This window comes from Ochotona princeps, chromosome 2 (genome assembly GCF_030435755.1).
Source record: "Ochotona princeps isolate mOchPri1 chromosome 2, mOchPri1.hap1, whole genome shotgun sequence".
Classification (NCBI taxonomy): domain Eukaryota; kingdom Metazoa; phylum Chordata; class Mammalia; order Lagomorpha; family Ochotonidae; genus Ochotona; species Ochotona princeps.
In genome coordinates, this window is record NC_080833.1 from 23,613,757 (window position 1) to 23,636,177 (window position 22,421).

The window sequence follows — 22,421 nt, forward strand, 5'->3', positions numbered from 1 at the left end:
CAGGACAGTCCTTCCCCAAACACCACTTCTCTCTCCGTCTCATCTATGAATACACGCGCAGAAAAAGGCATGGACTCCTGGCACTTGGAGTGCGAGGGTGAGGGGAAAACTCTCATTACTTCTGAACTGCAACATCACTCACTTGGTAAGGAACATATCTGTAGAACTCTTCCTGGCATCTCAATTCATTAAGGTTAAAATAAAACCTTTTGCTCTAACCATGAACACGTATTTCCTGGGGATTACTCAGTGGGCTCTGGTGTAGAGTGCCAGAGAGATTTTCAAATAGCTTTTCCCCTTACCTGTTCCAGCCGTGAGGAAATGCAGCAGATCACTTCACAGTGAGAGTGAACCGATGTGAAGAAGCAGGTGGGAAGATTTTGCATACACTTCGTGGCAAGTTTGACCCTCAGGATGCATCGCTAATGAAATTGTATTGAAGATCTACTGATTTCAAGGTCTTGTGACAAGGACACAGAGTAAGAGGGAGAGACAGAATATTTTCTTTTTCACATATAAAATGTTTTGATGATCTTTACGTAGTTGATTAGGGCACAAAGGGTCAAGGGCTACAGGAAAGTGGCTAAGACCATTGTCTCCACATTCTCTTTCTTCCTTCCTGTAACTGGGGGGAAGGGGAGAGACAAAGGGAGAAGCCACACACACCCTCCCACCCATCCCAGGGTCCCTGATGTGGGGCATGCTCCGAGCGCACTGCTCAAGTGGTTTCAATAGTTCAACTGTTCTGAACTGCTGCCAATCTCGTCATTCCGAGACAGAATATTTTCTATCTGCTTGTTTTCCTCTCCAAATGCCTGCAATAGGCTGGGCCAGGCTGAAGCCAGGAGCCAGAAGCTTCATCTGGGTCTTTCACATGGGTGGTAGAGACAAGAGCGCTTGGGAGATCATCTGTCACCTCCCAGGTGCATTGGCAGGAAGCTGTATCAGAGGCAGGCACTCAGGATGGGATGCAGGCAAGAGATCCCGGTGAGCATTCCACTGGCTGGTTAACCTACTGAGCCACAACACCCGTCCTGCAGGGAGTTTAATCATTGATGAAACCAAAGAAACTTTGTCCCATATGGAGAGACATATATGTTTTAAAAACCTGCATCCTTTCAATGCATTGCACTGTCATACAGTATCTGTCTTTACCCAACCTCCTAGGAGCAACTAGGAAACCAATTTATGCAATTAATGTTTCTGCAGTCATAGTGAAAATTCGGGGATTCACTGAGCTTTGTACTCTAAATAGTAAAGACTTAGATATGTCAGAAGACAGGCTCCATGCAATGCATGATTAATTGTTGCCTCAGAAAACACCGAAATCACTTTTTTTTGGTTTTTATTTTTGCTTTCAATCAATTTTGTATTTTTCTGAACTACAAATTGTTCTTTGATCTCAGCCTCTCTGGGTTTTCTTCATAGAACAAAATGCTGGTGACATGGAGAGATCTGGAAAAGGTTATCTCGGACTAAAATAAAACTGCCTCAATAAAGGGACAGATTCTGTGGAAATCTCTTAGATTTGATGTCGTTCAACTTCAGGACAATAATGTCACATGTACTTACACAGTAATTGCGGACACGCCTAAGTCCCTCCCTCTTTCCTAAACCCAAATCTCCGGATCCTCGAAATCCAGCCCGGCTGCCCTCCGGAGGCGCCTTTCCCAACGTAAAGTACAATTTTAAAATTTAAGCTCCTGACTAAAAATAATGATCCGCAGCCAAGCGCCGGGGTGCCCGGGCACCCACCCGGGGCCTCCGGCTGGTGCAGAGGGAGTGGGCAAGGGCAGGGGGAGTGGGTGAGGCTGCTGGTTGGTGCCTGAAATCTGTGCGTTGCCCCTTTAATTGTGTCCCCAGCCCTCGGGCGTTTCTGCCCAACGCCCACGTCAGCAAATACCTTTTGTTTCTCTCACGTTGGGGCTACTTGTTTTAGGGCGTAAAGGAACGGCTTCGAAAGAAGGTCCTAGCCCCTGCCGAGACCCGGGAATCAGCCCCCAGCCCGGCCGGCGCGCCGCGGCCCGCGGTGAGTGTTGCGCGCAGCGCGGCGCGGGCGGAGGGCGGGCGGGGCGTCGGGGCTGCCGGGAGCGGCCTGAGCCCGGCTGCGGGCGGCGGGCGGCGGCGCCGGGATGTGGGCCCCGGGCGCGCCGCCCCCAGACGTCCGCGGCCGGGAGAGCGGCGCGAGGTGAGCGGGCGCCATTTGCAGCCCGGGGCGCAGCGCGGCGCCGGTTCCGTGGGGGGCTGAAGACGGCCACAAAGGAGGCGCGGGCGGCTGCGGCCTCGGGCGGCGGCCGGGGCGACCCCGCGGGGAGACGGCGGGCGACTGTGTGTGTGTGTGGGGGGGGCCGGCTCCCTGCCCGCGCCTCTCCGTCCCGCGCCCGGCAGCACCTTCTCGCCCATCTGGCAGCGTCGCCCGGGCGCCCGGGAGGGGCTGCGGGACAATGGCCGCGCCGTCGCCGCCCGCGCCCGCCTTGCCGCCCGGCGCGGCCCGCTCCGGCCCGGGCAAAGGCGGGAAGGCGCGCGGAGCCTCCTGGCGGTGGCGGCGGGAAGCCGGAGGGGACGGTGCCGGGCGTGTCTGGAGCCGTCGGGCGCCGCGGACTGCGCAGGGCCGGCGGCTGAGGCGCTGGCGGCCGCCTGAGGGGCGCCGAACGGGCGCCGGTCGGAGGAGCTGCCTCGGGATCATGGCTCCCCACGGCCGGAGCCCGAATTTCTCGGGGCCTCCTCCTCCTTCCCTTGGCTTTCAGTCCTGCTGCGACAGAACTGGGCGTAAAACCCCAGGCGGACTCCCTGCACTTAACGCTTAGTGAGCTGCCAGAGCCATCCGTGCGCATCCCCTGCCCGTGCAGCCGCCTCTTCCCCCAAGTTAGGCAGCGGTTTGGCCGCTTCTCCTTCGGATGTGCTCGTTTACGTGGCTGGCGGCGGCGGCGGCAGTAGCCACAGCCTTCCCGAACTGGTTGTGGAAGCTCTTAATTCACATCTAGTGGGTTCCCCAATCGCACTTGCCAGCGTCGCCTGAATCCATAATAAGCCTGCATATTTGCGGAACTTTAGTGGATGGAATGATTCCCCCTGTAAGAACGCTTTCACCTAATTTCCCCTAAAATAACCACCCCGTCAGAATGAGAGTTAATTCCACTTTGCAGAGGAAACGCTCCCGTGGCCGGAATGCGCCTCACCTGCAGGCCTGGAGGTGACTGGTGATAGCGGCCAACTAGGTTGCATTACTCCCCAGCTTTGCCTTGCCTCCCAAGGGCAAGGCCAGAGGAGTCTTTCTGGCTTTCCTGCTTTAGAAACCTGATCTTTATCAGGAAAGCCCTCTGGAAGGTGTGGGACCTGTAGCAAGAGTCCTTCACTGATATGTCGGGAACGCGCCCTGGCTACACTAGTGGTGAGTGAAAGAGAAGTCAAGCCTGGGACCCCTGCCCACGGTATAGAATGTTCTCTCAGACGCCAGCAGGGGATACTGTGCGCCCAGGGAGCCAGGCATATAAATTTTCCATCCCTCCTCCCCAGAAAGGACAGGGGTCATACTTTATAGCCTCCAAACCATCTGCCTTGTTCTTGAAAATGATTTGGGATCCAGGAAAACAAACGAACTCTGTTAGAATAGTTCTGAATGCTTCCTGCATCATTTTCAGGTAAAGCAGAATTTCTGATAGGCTTGACCGTTTCGGTAATGTCTATCACTGTTGAATGGTTTGATGTAAAATTTGTTCGTGCCACAAGAGGGAAGTTGCTTTGCTGTTCAAAATTGGGCAGAGGCTCCCCATATTTCACAGATGGAGAACCAAGGGCCCCCAAAGAGGCTACGGAGCCTTATAGGAAAGAATTCCTCCAGGCTCTACCCCTTGCCTAGTCTGCTTTCCCTGCCTTCCTCTCCCAAGGCTGGCCCCATCTGGCCTTCCTTCTCCACCACAGGCCTTGACACTCGCTGTTCCCAGTCCCTGAACTACCTTTCCTTCCCACGGGCTTTCCTGGGTCTCCCTGTTTCTCTCTCCTTGTTCTTGTCCTTCACTTTAAAAAAAAAGTCCTCTTAGTGAGATTTGTCCAACCATCACTTTTATTCTCTTAAATATTTTTAAGAGATTTAAAAAATATATTTGTATTGGAAAATCAGATTTACAGAAAGGAGAGAGAGACAGAAAGATCTTCTATCTACTGGTTCACTCTCCAAGTGACTGCAACAGCAAGAGCTGAGCCAATCTGAAGCCAGGAGTCAGGAGCCTCCTCCAGGTCTTCCAGCCGGTACAGGATCCCAAGGCTTTGGGCTGTCTTCTACTGTTTTTCTGAGCCACAAGCAGAGAGCTGGAAGGGAAGTGGAGCAGCTGGGATATGAACTGGTGCCCATATTAGATCCCAATGCATGCAAGGCAAAGACTGTAGCCACTAGGCTATCGTGCTGGGCCCAAGAGATTTTTTTTTTTTTAAATTGAAAGGCAGAATTGTAGAGAGGAGAGAGGTTGTACATATGTTGGCTCACTCCCTAAATGGCTGCTGCTGCCAGGGCTGGGCCAGTATGAAGGGAGGAGCAACGAGCTTCTAGGTCTCCCATGTGGGTGCAGGGACTTGGGCCATCTTTTGCTGCTTTTCCAGACACATCACAAGGAGCTGGATTGGAAGTGGAGCAGCAAGACTCCAGCTGGTGCTCACATGGCATGCAGGCATCATAAACAGAAGCTCAAGCTGACATACCACAGTGCCAGCCCTGATCTTTTTATGTTTAGTTCTAAAATTTCCCTGAGTTAAAGGATATTCTCGAGGATCGGCATGGTAGCATGGCTGGCTGATCTGCCTGTGGCACCAGTGTCCTATGTGAAAGCCAGTTCATGTTCTGGCTTCTCCACTTCTGATCCAGCTCTGTGCTTATGGCCTGGGAAACCGGGAAAGGATGGCCTCGGCACCAACATGGGAGACCAGGAAGAAACTTCTGGAGCTCAGGTTCGATCAGCTGAGCTGTGGCTGTTATGGCCATTTGGGAAGGGAAGCATCACATCTCTCTCTGCCTGTTTAAAACCTGCCTTTCGGGCCCGGCGGCGTGGCCTAGCGGCTAAAGTCCTCGCCTTGAAAGCCCCGGGATCCCATATGGGCGCCAGTTCTAATCCCGGCAGCTCCACTTCCCATCCAGCTCCCTGCTTGTGGCCTGGGAAAGCAGTCGAGGACGGCCCAAAGCTTTGGGACCCTGCACCCGCGTGGGAGACCTGGAAGAGGTTCCTGGTCCCGGCATCGGATCGGCGTGCACCGGCCCGTTGCAGCTCACTTGGGGAGTGAATCATCGGATGGAAGATCTTCCTCTCTGTCTCTCCTCCTCTCTGTATATCCGGCTTTCCAATAATAATAAAATCTTTTAAAAAAAAAACTGCCTTTTAAATAAAGATAAATGAATCTCTTATTTTTTTAAATGCCATCTATGAAAGAGTATGATAACCGTTTCAGTTAGCTAAAGTTTCTTATGACCCAGATATTTAAAAAGGGGGGGGTGGAGGAGCTTGCTTTATATGAAAGGCACAGTTAGAGAGAAATTGATCTTAGCATCCACTGGTTCACTCTGCAGTTGACCACAATGACTGGACTTGGGCCAGGCTGATGCCAGGAGCCTGGAATTCCATTTAAGTCTCCCATGTGGGTACAGGGACCCATGGTTCTGGCTATGTTCTGCTACTTTCCCAGCTGCATTAGCGGGAGCTGGGTTAGAAGCAGAGCAGCTAGGACCTGAGCTGGCTCCCCTATAGGATGCCAGTATCACCGTGTGGCTCAATTTGCTTTGCCACAACACCTGCCTCGCATGATGCAGGGATTTTTATGGAGATTAATGAGATTCATATGGTGACCCTGATGGGACACATTCAATTCTAAATTAATTACTGCGTATAAAGTATTTATTTGAAATATAATGGGAGTGGGAAGGAGGGATGGGAAAGAGAGACAGAGACAAGAAAGCTCCTCTCTGCTGGCTTACTCTGTGAACACCTACAAAGTGGCTGGGGCTGGGTCAGGCTTCTTGCACAGGTGGCAAGGACCCAGGCATATTTTATTTGTTTGTTTACTTATTTATTATTTGAAAGGTAAAGTTACTGAGACAGAGAGAGAGAGAGGTCTTCTCTCTTCTGGTTCACTCCCCAAATGGCTGCAATGACTGGGGCTGAGTGTGTAGAGGCCCGAAACCTAGAATTCCGTGTGGGTCTCCCACATGAGTGACAGTGGCCCAAGCACATTGGCCATTCTCTGCTGCTTTCCCAGGAGTATTAGCAGGGGAATTGAATCAGAAGTGGAGCAGCTGGCACTAGAACCAACAGCTTAACTGACTGTACCCCAGTGCAGAACTCAGTCCTTAGTACTTGGAACCTCTTACTGTGTGCATTGTCAGGAACTAGAATCAGAGTGGAGTTGTGATCTGAACCCAAGCATTCTAGTGTGGGATGTGGGCATCCTAACACTGACTGCTAGGCCAAGTGCCTACCCCAACTAAATATGGTTAGAAATATTTTTCTTAGGTCCAGTGTGATGACTCAGTGGCTAAATCCTTAACTTAAGTGCACCAGGAGCCCATGTGGCCTGGGAAAGCAGCAAAGAATGACCCAAAGCCTTAGGACCCTATACCTACGGGGGAGATCTGGAAGACGCTCCTGGCTCCTGGCTTCAGGTTGGCTCAACTCCGGCTGTTGTGGCCACTTGGGGAGTGAACCAGCGGATGGAAGATCTTCCTCTTTGTATCTGCTGTCAAAGCTTAGCCAGAAGAGTTGTTGTAAATATGCCTTTCCAATAAAAATAAAAAATAAATCTTTTTTAAAAAGAAGCATTTATCTTTTTTATTCATGGTTTATTTCTTTTTAATGGAAAGTCAGATATACAAAGAGGAAGAGAGAGAGATCTTACGTCTGCTGGCTCACTATCCAAGTAGCTGCAATGGCTGGAGCTGAGCCGATCTGAAATCAGGAGCCAGGAACTTCCTCTGGGTCTCCCAGCCGGTGCAGGGTCCCAAGACTTTGGGCCGTCCTTGATGCTTTCCTAGGCCACTGGCAGGGAGCTGGATGGGAAGCGGGGCTGCCAGAATTAGAACCGATGCCATATGGGATTCTGGCATGTGCAAGGCCAGAACTTTAGCCACTAGGCTGCTGTGCTCGGCCCAACATTAGTCTTTTTTTTTTTTTTTTTTTTTTTTTTGGCAAAGGCAGGTTTATAGAGAGAAGGAAGGACAGAGAGAAAGCTCCTACATTCAGTGATTCACTCTGCTAGTGCAACAACGGTCAGAGTTGAGCGGATCCAAAACCAGAAGCCAGAAGCCTCCCCTGGGTCTCCCATGCGGGTAGAGTTCCAAGGCTTTGGGCTGTCCTCAAATGCTTTCCTAGGGCACAAGCAGAGCGCTGGATGGGAAATGGGACAACCAGGATTAGAACTGGCACCCATATGGGATCCCGGCACTTGCAAGGAAGGATTTTAGCTGCTAGGCTATCAGTTGGGCCCTAGCATTTGTCTTTTTAATTTTTTTTTTTTTAAGGCAGAGAGACAGAGTCCTTGTGCTAGCTAGCACCTGCTCTTCCCTGGAGTGCACATTAGTAGGAAGCTGGGATTGGGAATGGAGCCAGGGCTTGAATCTTAGAACTTGGATAAGAGATGCAGACATGTCAAGCAGTGTTTCAAAGATGTATTTATTTGTTTGAAAGGTAGAACAGAGAGGGCTGATCTTATTTTTTTTCCTCCAAGGATGCACACTCATGAGGACCACTGATTAGGGTGGAGAGGGTTGAGGCATGGGGCATAATTGTAGAACCGATGCTTCCAATTTTTCTTTCCTTCCCTTTTCTCCTGTACCTAGGAGGATGAGGGGGTGCTCCTGTCTGCCAAACTACATTAATACCTGGGGATGGGAGATGTCCATTTGATGTCATCTTAGAAACCCTGATGTAGGGGAAAATGTTCCAAAGGTATTGCTTGAATAGTATTGATAGTTCTGAGACTCTGTTGGTTTCGTTGCTCCAAGGTTGAGAAAACCCTTCCCAGGTCCATTGGCTGAGAGTCTACCCCAGCGCACTCACCCAGACACTTGTCAACTTGTTCTGTTCTCCATCTTGTGACATGGCACTGACCATCTTCTGCAGGCCCGAAAGAGCTGTCCGACTTGTCCCCGATATGTACCCTGGCATGCTGTACACTGCACAGGCATCAGCAATTGAGGAGGCCCAGTCCCAACCCATGCTTCCCAAGATCAGACTACAAATTCCTGTGAACCTCCCTGTGGCCAGAGTTTTGAGTCCAGTGGTCGAGACTGTACCTGGGACCTGATTCTTGCATGTGCCAGCCAGCACAGGGTCTAGTTTAGTCCATCACTTACATCAGGCTATGCATACTAGTGATTGTCATTGTCAGGTCATTTCTGTCCCTGGCCCTATGTCCTTTGCAAACCCATGGGTGCTGTGGCCCAGCACAACCCAGCCTGCCACAGACCTGGTCTTTATGCACACCAGTGGAAATTGCAGCCTAGTTGGGGCAACCCACAATAGCTCTCACCAGATCTGCTCCCAGCTTTGGTTCCTGTGATGTCAGTATGTACAGCAGACTATTCTAGTCTGTACTGCATCCCAGTTGGGCTCTCATATACACCTATGGGTGTTGCAGTGATATTTTTGATAAGAGATAATATTTTAGCTCACAACCTTAATTCAAGTTACACTTGTTACCTTAATCTTCAGTCTGCTTGTAAAAATGCATGTCTTTTCCATTTATTCCAAAGACCTTCAAACTTAATGGTTTCTAAAACAAGTAATTGTCTTTTCTATCCACCTTTTAAAAGAGCATTGAACTTGATGGAAATCTTGAATTTTGTAATATTCTTAAGACTTTTATAGATTTTTAATTCTTGCAGAAACTTAAAATGTTTCTAATTCATTTCTGCATGTCTCACATGTATTAGTCTAACTTGCTGTTTCAGTTTAAAAAGTCAGTCTACTGAGAGAAAAGAAAATCTGAAACATAGCAGCATCCATCTCCCCCTGCCAAAAATTTAACCAGGTACGCTGGGGACTGACTTTGTGGTGCAGCACGGTAGCCCTTTCCTTACAGCACCTGAATCCTGTATCAGAATACCGGTTCAAGTCCCAACGCTTTTGCTTCTGATCCAGCTTCTCACTGAAGCACCTGGAAACGCAGCTGAAGATGGCCCAGGTAATTGGGCCTCCACTGTTCATAAGAAAGACTCCAGGATGGGAGTCTAGGCTCCTGGTTCCTAGCGACAGTCATATGGGGAGTGAAGCAACAGACAGAAGATCTCTCTCTCTCTTTCACTCTGCCTTCCAAATAAGTAAATCTTGTTTAAAAGTCACATATTCTGCAAATATTTTAAACCTGTTTTGGTGACTCAGGAGTCCTGTTATGGGGGTCAGAAGCGTGGCTTCATAGTTTAAGCCTCCACTTGCAGTGCCGGCATCTTATATGGCATCAAGTCCTGGCTGCTCCACTTCTCATCCGGCTCCCTATCTATGGCCTTGGAAAGCAGTGGAGAGTGACCAACTGCTTGGGCCCCTGCACCCATGTGGAAGACCTGGAAAAAACTCCAGGTTTCTGGCTTTGAACCGGCCCAGTTCTGGCAAATGCAACCATTTAGGGAGTCAACCAGTGGTTGCAATATCCTTCTCTCATCTGCTTCTCTTGTAAATCTGCCTTTCAAATAAAAATAATAGTTTTTTTTTTAAAGACTACTACTAAGGGAGAGAGTATTGTCACAAGTGAAATTGCTGCTTAAATGCTCACTGGTTCAAGTCTTGACTACTCTTCTTCCAAACCATTGCCTGCTAGTGCATACCTTGTGAGGCAGCAAGTGATAACACAAGTAGTTGAATCTTTTCTGTCTGCATAGCAGAGCTGCTGGAGTTCCTGGCTCCTGGCTTTGGCCTGCCCTGGTTTCAGCTATTGTATGGGCATTTAGGGAATGAAACAGTGGATGGAAGAAGGAAGATCTGAGTGTGTGTGTGTTTACCCCCCACTCTTTGACTTTACCTTTCAAATAAATAAATAAATAAGCAATTCCTCTTTTTTTTCTTTTTAATTTTTATTTGAAATGATGCTTACATAGTTGATCAGGGTAGGAAGGATCGCAAGTTTTCCATTTCTTTTTCCTGTATCTGGGGGCAGCGGGGAGACCAGGAGGTAAGCTACACCAGCCTCCTAACCGCCCCAGCACCTAGGGATGAGGAACGGCTACCCAGTACCGACCCACGGTCCTAAAGTGGCATATGCTTCAAGGGTTCTGCCCAGGTAGTTTCAATAGTTCTGGAATGTTGTCGATCTTGCCAATCCAAGGATAAAGGAATACTTTCAATGTCCATTGGCTGACGTGGTCCACCTTAGACTCTCCATTCACCCAGATATTTGCTGTCATATTTGGGCAGGGGTAATTGTCCAATTTGTTCTGTTTTCCTTCCTCTGCTATGGTAGCAGATGTCTTCTGGAGGTCCCAATGGGCTGCCTTATGCCCTGTGTGGATCTGGGCCAGCCACCCACCACTCTGTCTTTTCCCCTGAGGAGGACCAGTTCTTGTAGGTGAACCCAAGGACCTGAGCTTGGCAACCTAGATCCCACCCCCGGGGCTCACAAACTTGACACCCGCCACATAGGCAGGCCCAAGGACCCAAGCTAGGCCACCCAGATTCCGCTGGACCACTCAACCCTGCTGGACTCAGTCCCTGCCACCCACCGCCCCCAGACTAGTGTAGTTTGCCCCATCTTGGCATCCACCAGCGAGTGCTTCAACCTGGCTCAGTCCAGCCTACCCCCAGTTCCAGCTCCTGCTTGTGGATGCTGCAGCCTATCCCAGTCTAGCCAGCCCCCTTTCCCAGACCCAGTGTGAACTGGCTGGTTGCTGCCTGGCCCTTCCTGCAACCTATCCTAGACCTCAGATCCTGCCAGTGGGTGTTATGAACTGGCCCAGCCTGGCCTGCACCCCAGACCTGACCCACATGTATGCTGGCTGGTACTATAGCCTGGTCTAGTTTGGATTGCTCTTTGCCTTAGTTCTTGTGCTCACCTGCAGGGACTGTGTCCTGAGAAAGGAATTCCCCAAGCTCCTCTATCAGGTCACCTCCCTGTGGCAGATCTTGTGCATACCGGTGGGTCCTTGGCCCAGGTTGACTTTGTGTACCTCTTGTTCTGGCAGGAACAATGCCCTTGCCCAATTGGCCCATACCCAATCTGGCTCTTACTGTTGGGTGTTGTAGCCTAACTACACCTGGTCCACACCCAGATACCGCCCTCATGTAGTTCAGTTGGGGATGAGACCTAGCCCTGCCTGTCTAAACCTATTTTGTCTCTCACCAGTACCAATGGGTGCTGGAGTCTAGCCCAGTCTGGTACTCCCCAGATCCAGTCCCCAACCATGCTGAAGGGAGTCTGCAGCCATATCCAGCCCAGCCCATTACCCCCATTCCAGCTCTCGCTTTCACCAGTGGGAATCCCAACCCAGCCAGGCATCCCCTTAGCTCCGCAACCAGGCCCGTTCCCAGCCACAGTTCTTGAGCATGTCAATGGAGATTGTTGTTCCACATGGGTGAGCTCACATACTCCCTCACAGATTCTGCCCCGAGACCTGATTCACTCATGTGATGGTTAGTGTCAAGGACCAGCCTCACATTACCCTGTTCTGACTCTCACTGTTGGGTTCCGTGGTCTAGCAGTGCAAGTACAATGGAAGGTCCATGGAAGACCCTTAGAAGTCATTCCTCACCTGGGCATGAACCCTCAGGTCCTTGCTTGCCCCCACCTGTGTCATCCCCATGCCAAATGTAAGTACCACCGAATTTCCAAAGCACACAGCTAGTAGCCCAAGGACTTTGCTCAGGACCTTCCCTCACCCAGGGAGTCAAGCCACCTAGCTGTCCACACCTATGCCAATCACCCCCCACTTTTTTTTTTTTTAAGAAAAACAAATTTTAGAAGGACTGTTAAAATACAGTCACATAGATGTAAATGTTACCAAGTTGCAACTGGTCCTGATTTATAGGACAGTTTCTATTTTCTAGAAAAGGTTTCTGGCTGTTTCTTTTTCTTTCCATGTCATCATTTAGTTTATTTTTCACCATTTATTAACTTAAAAAAAAAACCCCAGGCTGAATTTACTTCATTTTTATTTATTTATTTGAAAGGCAGAGTAATAGATAAAGACAGAGATCTTCCATCTGCTAGTTCACTCCCCAAATGGATGCAGCATCTTAAGCTGGGCCAGGCCAAAGCCAGGAGCCAGGAGCTTCCCCTCAGTTATTCATGTGAGTGGCAAGGCTCCAAGGACTTAGTCTATCTGCCTCTGTTTTACTGGGTGCATTAGCCAGGAGCTGGATGAGAAGTGGAGCATCTGTGTTTTAAATGAACACATGTATGGGATGCCAGTACAGTTCTTCACCATGGTGCCAGCCCCCGTTACTTTTCTTGTATAAAACTCTGCTGTAGCCAAAGCTAGAAGCTGGTCTTCTGTGGTGTGCATCGGCACAAGATGGTCCAGGAAATCCTGATAGGGAGACTTGGTGAGCACAGTCTCCTTCCAGAGGTTAGGGGTCAGATTGTTGTAGCACTTGGAAATGATATTACAGACAGCCTTGGCAAAATTGCCCAGGGTGATCGTGCAGCCCCTAGCTGAGGTGTAGCGGTCATCATGGCCAGCAGTAGGATCCCAGTATCTTTGGGAATGGGGATGATATGTACCAGCCCAGGGCCGCCACCATCTGTCATCTTACAGGTACCCTAACAGCTTGCCTATCTTATTCCCTCAGTAGCCTCTGCGTGGGCACAATGGACGATGGCTAGGATAATGGCCTGTGGATGGGGATGGCTGCCTGCTTGAGCACTTACCATCCAAGCAACATGTGGTTCCCCATGGCAACAGATGCCTTGAATCTGGTCCATTGGCCAATAGGGGGCCCAAACCATATACTTGAGGGATTTGCCCAGAAAATAGTCGATCTCAGACTCCCTGATGAGCAGTGAGAAGAGGTGGCTCTCTCCAGGGCCTTGATGCTCATGTCCTCTATGAGGCATCAGTGCTTGGAGATGGGAACCATCATGCTTGGCCTCACATCTGCGGTCTCTGCAGCCCCAAACCCAGCCCCGACTCTGACCCTGGTCGTGATAGTACCTTACCATCAAAGCCTCTGTGGAGGTTTCCTTCGCTTCCTGTTCCAAGGCCCACCTGCTGCACTGCATTAGGTACCACGTGGCATTCTCTTGGAAAAGTGCTTTTTAAAAATATTTATTTGTTTGAAAGACAACATTAGAGAGTGGAGAGAGAGAGAATCTTAAATCTATTGGTTCATTCCCCAAATGGCTGCAGTGGCTGGAGCTGGGTGAGGCTGAAGCCAGGAGCCTAGAGCTTCACGCATGGATTCCCTGTGGCTGCAGGAGCCCAAGCAGTTGGGTCATCTGCTGCTGCTTTCCCAGGAGCTGGACTGGAAGCAGAGCAGCTGAGTCTCAGACTGGCACCTACATGAGATGCCTGCCTCAAACGTGGTAGCTGTACCCGCTAAGCCACTCTGCCTTTGAAATTAATCAGTAGATGTAAAAAGACAAAATGAGAAAATTTAGGCACAGGGAAGTCAGACAGTGCATATCAGTAGTCTGATTTGAGAGAGTGTTCCCCTGGGCACACTGCTTGATACTGCCAGTCATGGACAGACAGCTCATCTTTCTGCTTCAATATTCGGGCAAATGATGTCCTAATATCTCGTAAGGATCTAGCTAGGAAAGAGAACTTTTGTATTTTCAGCAGGAGAAGATTTAATCAAGGGACCTGGGTACTTGGAGGAAATAAAGGGAGGCATGTGTTCCAGGTCAGACCTTGAGAAATTATTCCCAGAACTGGACCACCCAGCAGGCCCACCAGGGAGGCAACCAGGAGGCTGTCAGCTGCCAGTGGCAGTGCTGGCCACAGGGTGAGGATGGAGCAACTGTTACCCAGGTGATGGTTCCTGCTACCCCCAGGGGAGACTTGGGTAGAGTTCCTGGCTCCAGCTGTTCCTTGTATTAGGGAAGCAAAACAGTATGTGGGAGCTCTTTTTATCTGTCTCTTTTCCTCTTCAATAAATAAGAAACGGAGTGAGGGACAAAAGAAGGAAAAAAGCAAGCTACTACTTCATCTCTCTCTCTTTTTAAAGAGATTCATTTATTTATTTGGAAGAGTTATGGAGAAGAGGAGAGAGAAAGAAAACCTTCCAATCTCTGGTTCACTCCCCAGATGGTGTTACTGGGCCCATGCGAAGTCAGGAGCCCAAAGTTTCTTCCAGGTCTACTGCATGGTGGGTGCAAGCACTTGAGCCGTCCGTCATGCACTGCTGCCCACATGGGCAGCTTTACCAGCTGTGCTACAGTACTGGTCCCACTACTGCCTCTCAGCTGCTCCTACAATGACTGTGATCCCACCCACCAGACCCCACAACTGTCTCTTGACTCCTGAAGGCCACTGTGAGGACACACTGGGTTGCTATGACTGTGCCTGCCGGCACAACAGCCAGAACTATGGGAGGACAGTTCCCGTCTCATTTTTGCCTTCTGGGAATCATTGATAGGGAAATGGAACCGGAATAGGCCAGACTGAGCTTTGTAGTTTTCTAGAAGGAAGTTAGGAAGGACACAGAATGAATCCACACATCTGCTCTAGCATCTGCCCAGGGTGGAACTTGGTGGTTGTCTCTGAAAAACGACATTTCATCAGTCAGTAGAAACAGTTTAGGACGCACACCGAGTCTGGAAATGAGTTCTGGTAAAAAGCCGCAGAACCTCCTTCCGCTCGGCCCTGTGCGGGTGATCGCAGTGGCCAGATAGCGCGCTCCCGAGTGGCTCTGGCCAAGCTGTGAAGCCATCTCAGCCAGTGGGTGGTAGATGAGCTCTTCATGTGGCCACGAGTGGCTCCTGAAGACTGTTCATTTTATTCCCTCAGTGGCAAAAATCCTCGTTTATTCCTAAATTCTACCCTGCTGTTTTAATTACTGGTATTTCTTAAAACTCCTTTTCATAGCCAGTTCTATTCTTTGCTTTAAATGTAGCACTGAAAACTGTCTGATCACTGACAGGTTTGCTGCCTCCCGCCTTTGTACCCTTTGGCTCTCAGTTGGCTTTCGTTCCTTTATTTAAAAAGTTGTTTTTTATCTCTCCCATTCTTTTCAGCTATAGAAACTCTATGCCTTTTTTTTAAGATAACCTTTACCAATTGTAAAAAGGAATCACATTGCATTTTTTAAAAATTCTCATATCATTATGGCTATTTTTTCCATTGTTTACTACCCAGAAGTTTTTTATTTTATTTTTTAAAGATTTTAAAAAGATTAAAAAAAAAAAAAAAAGAGGGAATGTACAGAGACCAGGAGACACAGAGAGAAAATACTTCCATCGGCTGGTTCACTTCTCAAATGGCCGCAATGGCTGCAATGGCCAGAGCTTGAGCCAATCCGAAGCCAGGAGTTTCTTCCAGGTTTCCCATGTAGGTTTGGGGTCCCAAGGTTTTGGACCATCTTGTACTGCTTTCCCAGGCCATAAGTAGGAAACTGGGTGGAACATGGAGCAGCCAGGATATAAATCAGCAGCCGTATGGGATGCCAACATCTGGAGGTGTAGGGTTAAAAGTTGGACCATTGTGCCAGTCCTAAGCCTGTGTATCTTAATCTTTATTCCTGGTTCTTGTCCCTACAGAGATTAGAATTCAAGAAAAAGAAAGGAGCTCAGCTTCTTCTGGGTGGGTACAGGGTTCCAGGGACTTGGGCCATCCTCCACTGCTTTCCCAGGCCATAAGCAGAAAGCTAGATTGGGACTTGAAGTGGCACTCTTATGGGGTGTCACCACCACAGGATGGAGGATTAGCCTGCACCTCTGCCAGCCCCATCAACTTTTCAAAAGAAGGGAATTGTGTCATTTGCAGCATGGATGAAACTGAGAAACAGTATACTAAATGAGATAAGTCAGGCACAGGGAGACAGACCCAGCCTGTTCTCCTGTTATATGGAAGCCAAGACCAGCGAAGTCATAGAGGTAAGGGGTAGAATGTAGGCTAGGGGATGGGATGGTCAAGGGTAGAAAGACTCCATTAAACAGGAGGAATTGGGTGTTTCGTTGGTTCTTTCCTTTTGAAATCATTCATACAGTATATATATATATATATATATATATATAGTATATATATTCATGTAGCATTGCACATTTCAAAATAAATGTGAAGTGTTCTCACTGCATAAAATGATGAATATTTGACACGATTAATATGTTAATTAATTGATTTAATTATTCTACACTGTATTCATGATGCATATTGATCATTTTTTACAATATAAATGTATATTAATTGCTGTTACAATTTTTAAAAATTTTTATTTTTATTGGAGAGGCAAATTTACGGAGCTCTGAATTATGATATGGAATGTGGGCATTGGTTGGGGTGAGTTAACTTGCTTTGATGCCACATCATCCGTCCCTGTTTTGTTTTGCTTTGCTTTGTTTTTGAGAGATAGTGGGGGACAGACAGAAAGAGTTCCCATCTGTTGGTTCACTCTTCAAATGCCAGAAGCAGCCAGGTGTCTTCCCTGTGGAAGGAAGGAGTCTTAATTCCTGGGACCAGCACTGCTGCCTTTGCATTGATGGGAAGCCAGAATCTGAGTTGGAGCTGGACTTGAACCCAGGCACACCGATGTGAAATGCAGACATCTTAGCTGCTAGGCGAAGTGCTCACTCCCATTGTTTGGGCTTCTTGCTAGTCCCACAGATAGGACTTCTGTAGCTATTTTAGATACCTGTTGGCCTGCCTTTGATTAGTGTGCTATCAGAGGAAGTTTATTGTATTATCAAAGATAAAAAGTTGGCTTACTTTTAATTTGCTGTCATGTGTGTTTGTATTGGAAATCTTTTCTTTTGGACATGAATACTAATTGAGGTGAAAAATGTTATGTATATGTCATTTATCTGTTATAATTTGTGTAGCATTTAAAAATTATTCATTTTTACTTTTGTTTTTGATGTTGTCCACACAGTTGACATAAAAATATTTATTTGAAAGAGTTACAAAGAGAGACAGAGATTCTCCATCTGCCGGTTCACTCTCTAAATAGTTGCAATTACCAGAATTGCCAAAGCTAGGAAACTGAAACTCCACCTTCCTCTTGCTTGCTGGTGTCAGAGGCCCAGGGACTTGAACCAACTTCTGCTTTCCCATACCCAGTAGCAGGGCGTGAGATTGGAAGTGGGGCAGTTGGTGCTTGACCTGGTGCCCATATGCCAGTATTGCAGGTGGCAGCTTCACCTAGTGCCTCACAATGCTGGTTCCTATATGTGACTTGTAAAACAATGATTTTTTATTATAATAATACCTTTAATGTGTAAAAATGATACCTGATAAATGCCTTCATATAATTTTTTTTCTTTTTAAAGATTTTGTCCGATTTTTTTTGGTTTTTGTTGTTTTTTAAATTTTATTTCTGATGATGTTTACATAGTTGATCAGGGTGGGTAGGGTCAAGGATCAGGGGATAGTGGGGTGAGACTATTGTTACACATTTTCTTTTGCTTCTTCCTGTATATTGGGGAGAGGGATACAAGAGGGGAAGCCACGCCCAGCCTCCCAACCACAGTATTACCCAGGGTCCCCACTGGAGAGCATTTTCCAAGGGTTCTGCTCATGTGGCTCTAGTAGTTCTGAGATGCTGCTGATATTGCCACTCTGAGGATGCAGAAGTCCTTCTGAGGTTTATGTGGCTGTCATAGTCTACCTCCAAGTCTTCATTGGCCCAGGAATTTGCTGTCAAGCTTCACTGGGGTAGTTGATCAGTTTGTTCTGCCCTCCATCTTCAGCAATCCAGTGGGTGCTGTGGCCCAGCCCAACTCTGTCCAACACACAGTCGGCCCTCATATACACCATTAGGAGCTTCAGCCCCAGAGCAGACCCCCAATTACCCCATTGGATGCCCCACCCCCCTGCTCTAGTTCCTGTGCCTGCCAGCATGTGAAGTGGACTGGTCCTGTTTGCCCCACATCCCATTGAGATCTCATATACATCACTGGCCATTGAAGCCTGACTCAGCCCAACTGACTGCACCCTCCAACCCACACTCATGCCAGTGGGTGCCACTGCCTGTTCAGCCAGCCAACCCTCAGTCCTGGTTCTCATGCTTACCAGTGGGAGTTGCAGCCTATTAGAGAGGATAATTTATTTTTTTTAATTTATTTACTTATTTATTTATTATTGGAAAGATTTACAAAGAGAAAGAGAGAGAGAGAGAGACAGAGAGAAAGATCCTCCCTCCACTGGTTCACTTCCTTAGTGGCTGCAACAGCCAGAGCTGAGCTGATCCAAAGCCAAGAGCCAGGAGCCTCTTCCAGGTCTCCCATGCATGCACAGTGTCCCAAGGTTTGAACAATGCTCTACTGCTCTACCAGGCCACAGGCAGGGAGCTGGAAGGGAAGTGGAGCAACCAGGGTATGAACTGGCACCCATGTAGGATCCAAGAGCATGCAAGATGAGGACTTTGGCCACTAGACTAGTGCGCCAGGCCCTTAAGCATTCTTTAGAAGATGTGTTGCTTGAGTTGTTTGTTTATTTGAAGCAAAGAGAAGAGAGCAAGCTCTCCCACCTGCTGATTCACTCCTGTGATGGCCACACTAGCCAGCACTGTTGAGCCTGTCTGAAGGCTTAAGACTCGAATTCCATCCGAGTCCCCCATGGGTGGCAGGGACCCAAGCCTTGGGTCTTTGTCCGCTTTCTCACATGCATTAGCTGTAAGCTGGATTGGAAGTAGACTAGGTGGGACTTGAACTGGCATATCTGAATGGGTTACCATTATGCCATGTTGTCCCCCCCAAAAGTAATTTATTTAAGAAATATTTATTGTGTACTTACCAGATGTTTCTGTCTCTTACTACAAAAACACATTCAAAGTAGCTATTTTCCTTCTCTGCAGGACGATCTTCCAAACACAGCCTGTCTGACTTGGAACCTTCCCTCTTTTACTCCCCTCAGTCAAGTTAAGAGGTTTTCAAGAACAGCAATCATCAGTTTCAAGGTATGAAGAATTTTAATTCTTGACATTTTACCTTGTGTACCTTTAAATAAAGCGTGGAATTTTGTTACTGTTTATTTTATATCGCAGAAGATGGATTGATTGCTTAGCAGTGCCCTTATAAAACATACAGTAATCCTATCTGGGCCAGGTCTCCCTGTGCACTTATTGCTATGTATATATATATATATTTTTTTTTTTTAAAGATTTGTTTTATTTTCATTACAAAGTCAGATATGCAGAGAGGAGGAGGAGAGACAGAGAGGAAGATCTTCCCTCCAATGATTCACTCCCCAAGTGACCGCAACGGTCAATGCTGTGCCGACCCGAAGCCAGGAGCCAGGAACTTCCTCTAGGTCTCCCACACAGGTACAGGGTCCCAGGGCTTTGGGCTGTCCTCTACTGCTTTCCCAGGCCACAAGCAGGGAGCTGGATGGGAAATGGAGCTGCCGGGATTAAACCGGCTCCCATATGGAATCCCAGCGTGTTCAAGGTGAGGACTTTAGCCACTGGGCCACGGCACTGGGCCCAGCTATGTACATATTTAAAGATTTATTTATCTTTATTGGAAAGGCAGATATACAGAGAAAAGGAGAGACAGAGAGAAAGCTCTTCCATCTGCTGGTTCACCCCCCACGCAGCTACAGTGGCCGGAGCTGAGTTGGTCTGAAGCCAGGAGCCAGGAGCCTTCTCCAGGTCTCCCACACAGGTGCAGGGTTCCAAGGCTTTGGGCCATCCTCGACTGCTTTCCCAGGCCACAAGCAGGGAGCTGGATAAGAAGTGAAACAGCTGGGATATGAAGCAGCTCTCATATGGTATCCCAGCTGTTGCAAAGCAAGAATTTAGTCACTAGGCCATCACACCGGGTCTTTACTGCGAATTTTTTTTTAACAGCCCCTTTATTTTGATTAATCTTTTGAAGAAAAGTATATCTTTCTGAGTGTGGGCTCAGTTTTTCTTCACTGAATGATTCATATTAGACATAGTGTTATAGTATAGTGGGTAGAGCTACCATCTGAGATGTCAGCATCTAATATCGGGTCTGGTTCATGTCCCAGCTGCGCCACTTCTGATTCAGCTTTCTGCTAATGGCCTAGGGAAAGCAGTGGGAGACAGCCCAGTGCTTGGGCCCGTGCCACCGACACAGGAGACCCGGAAGAGGCTGCTGGCTTTGACCTGATCCAGTGTTGGCCAGGTGGGCCTCTGAGTAGTAAACCAAAAAATGGAAGATCTCTGTCTTTCCTTCTCTCTAACTCTGACTTTCAAGCAAACAAACACATCTTTATACAAATGTAAAATAAAGTCATGTATTACCAAGTGTCTGGAGAGCTTTGGCACTACCCGCTTCACTTTGCAGGAAGGGGATGAGGTCTCAGAGGAGAAGGTGGCCTGCTTGCCCGTGGATGCTGCATTACTGATCCAGTGGTAGAACCAGTGTCAGAATTCTGACCTCCCAGGGTCAGCTTTGGAGTTGCTGTCGGGGTCAACACCCTTTTCTGTCATCTGAGACCACCTCCCTGAGAGCTGGTGGCCTGTGAGGATCAATGGAGGTGATGCGTGTGGCTGCTGCTATCAGTGCCTCTCAAACTCCTGGCCTTGGTCACCTTTCACTAGGCTCTCCTGATTCCCCTGCAATTTAATTTAATCTGAAGATTTATTTATATATTTGAAAGGCAAGGTGTCAGACAAAGAGGGAGAGATTGGTATAGATCCTCCATCTGTTGGTTCATTTTCCAAATATCCTTAATAGCCAAGTCTGGGCCAGGCTGAAGGCAGGAGCCAGGAACTCCATCTCAAGACTCCCATGGGGGTGGCAGGGACCCAAGTGCTTAGGCCATCTTCCGCAGCTTTCCCAGACGTATTGACAAGCAGCTAGGTCAGAAGCAGAACAGCCAGGACTTGACCTGTCACTCTGATATAGGGTGCCAGCGTCATAAACAGCAACTTAACCGGCTATACTGCAGTACTGAAATTTCCTCACTGTGGGGCTTTTCCTCCTCATCCTGCTGCACAGTCTTGAGTGCTTCCCCAGACTGTCATGCCTGACCTTGTTCCCTGCTCATGGGCTAATTGTCCCTCACTGTAGTCTCCTACATCTCTTGTCTTCTTGTCCAGTGTCCATCTGAACTCTGCATCAGCATTTCCAGCAGCCTTTGGAACGTCTCAAGTTCCCATTCCCCTCAGATGCAATGTACCTGGAACTGAAGTCATTGGTTTTCCTCTGAACCAATTCCTCCTTCCTGTTTCCCGTGTATCTTGGTAACACCACCAGACACCTCCACTTTAACGAGCCTTGTCATTTCTTTGTTTCCCTCTAGCCTCCCTCAGCCAATCAGACAGCAAAGCATGGGCTTGGTTCCCATTCACATATTTGAATGTGTTCCTTGCTTTCCATCCCTGCCGTCATCACCAGGTTCAAGCCCTTAACCAGACTTACAGTGGAAGTAGAAGATCCTCCACTTGGAAGTGGCTGGTTTCTCTCCCTTTCTTTGTCTCTCTCCTAATTAAAAAAAAAAAAAAAAAAAACCCACAAGCTCTTGACTAACAGAAAGTCAGTGTTATCTCCTCATGCAGTGTGCAAATCTCGACTTAAGAAATGGACTTTGATCATTCCAGGATCAAATTCCAGCTCCCGAGATATTTTAATCTTGAATGGCAGCCTGGGGCTGGCTAAATGTGACACTGATTGTTAAAATTTCTCACTTGTTTGACAAACTTTAAAAAATTTATTTCTGAGTATGTTAGTATGATTGAAAACTCAAGAAATACTAAGTGTGTCATGTAAAGTCTGCTTCCTGTCACTGTGCTGTCTCCTGGATCTCATTTCATATCTAATTGGCACCATTGATCTAGGTTTTTATTCATCTTCCCAGTTTCTGATTATATATTGTGCTGCAATCTGCTGGTTTATTTTTTTTTTAAGATTTTGTTTGTTTTATTACAAAGTCAGATATACAGAGAAGAAAGACAGAGAGGAAGATCTTCCCTCCGATGATTCACTCTCCAAGTGAGCGCAACGGCTAGTGCTGCGCCGATCCGAAGCCAGGAACCTGGAACCTCCACTTCCCATCCAGCTCCCTGCTTGTGGCCTGGGAAAGCAGTTGAGGATGGCCCAAAGCCTTGCAACCCTGTATCCGTGTGGGAGACCTGGCAGAGGTTCCTGGCTCCTGGCTTTGCATTGGCACAGCACCGGCTGTTGTGGTCACTTGAGGAGTGAATCATTGGAGGGAAGATCTTCCTCTCTGTCTCTCCTCCTCTCTGTATATCTATCTCACTTTCCAATAAAAAAAAATAAATAAATCTTAAAAAAAATAAAATGACTTTGAATCTGCTTGACTTTAAAATGCCTGTTGGAATAGACAGACACAGAAATTAGTGTCATGGGTATTACAGTCAAGTTATGTATGG

The 22,421-nt window shown here is 48.0% G+C and overlaps 1 protein-coding gene across 3 annotated transcripts in view; it reads left to right on the top strand.

Annotated features, from left to right (window-relative positions):
* The first annotated feature begins 1,663 nt into the window (after positions 1-1,663).
* ZBTB8A (zinc finger and BTB domain containing 8A) overlaps positions 1,664-22,421 on the top strand; it is a 61,451-nt gene continuing 40,693 nt past the window's right edge. Inside the window, exons 1-2 of one of the 3 annotated variants that reach the window (XM_058678361.1) lie at positions 1,665-2,029; positions 18,915-19,016. The gene's annotated coding sequence lies outside the window, so the exon portion shown is untranslated. Of the gene's footprint in view, positions 2,030-2,069; positions 2,189-18,914; positions 19,017-22,421 lie in introns of those variants that run through there. The other 2 variants (XM_058678364.1, XM_004591614.2) reach the window with 2 other exon arrangements.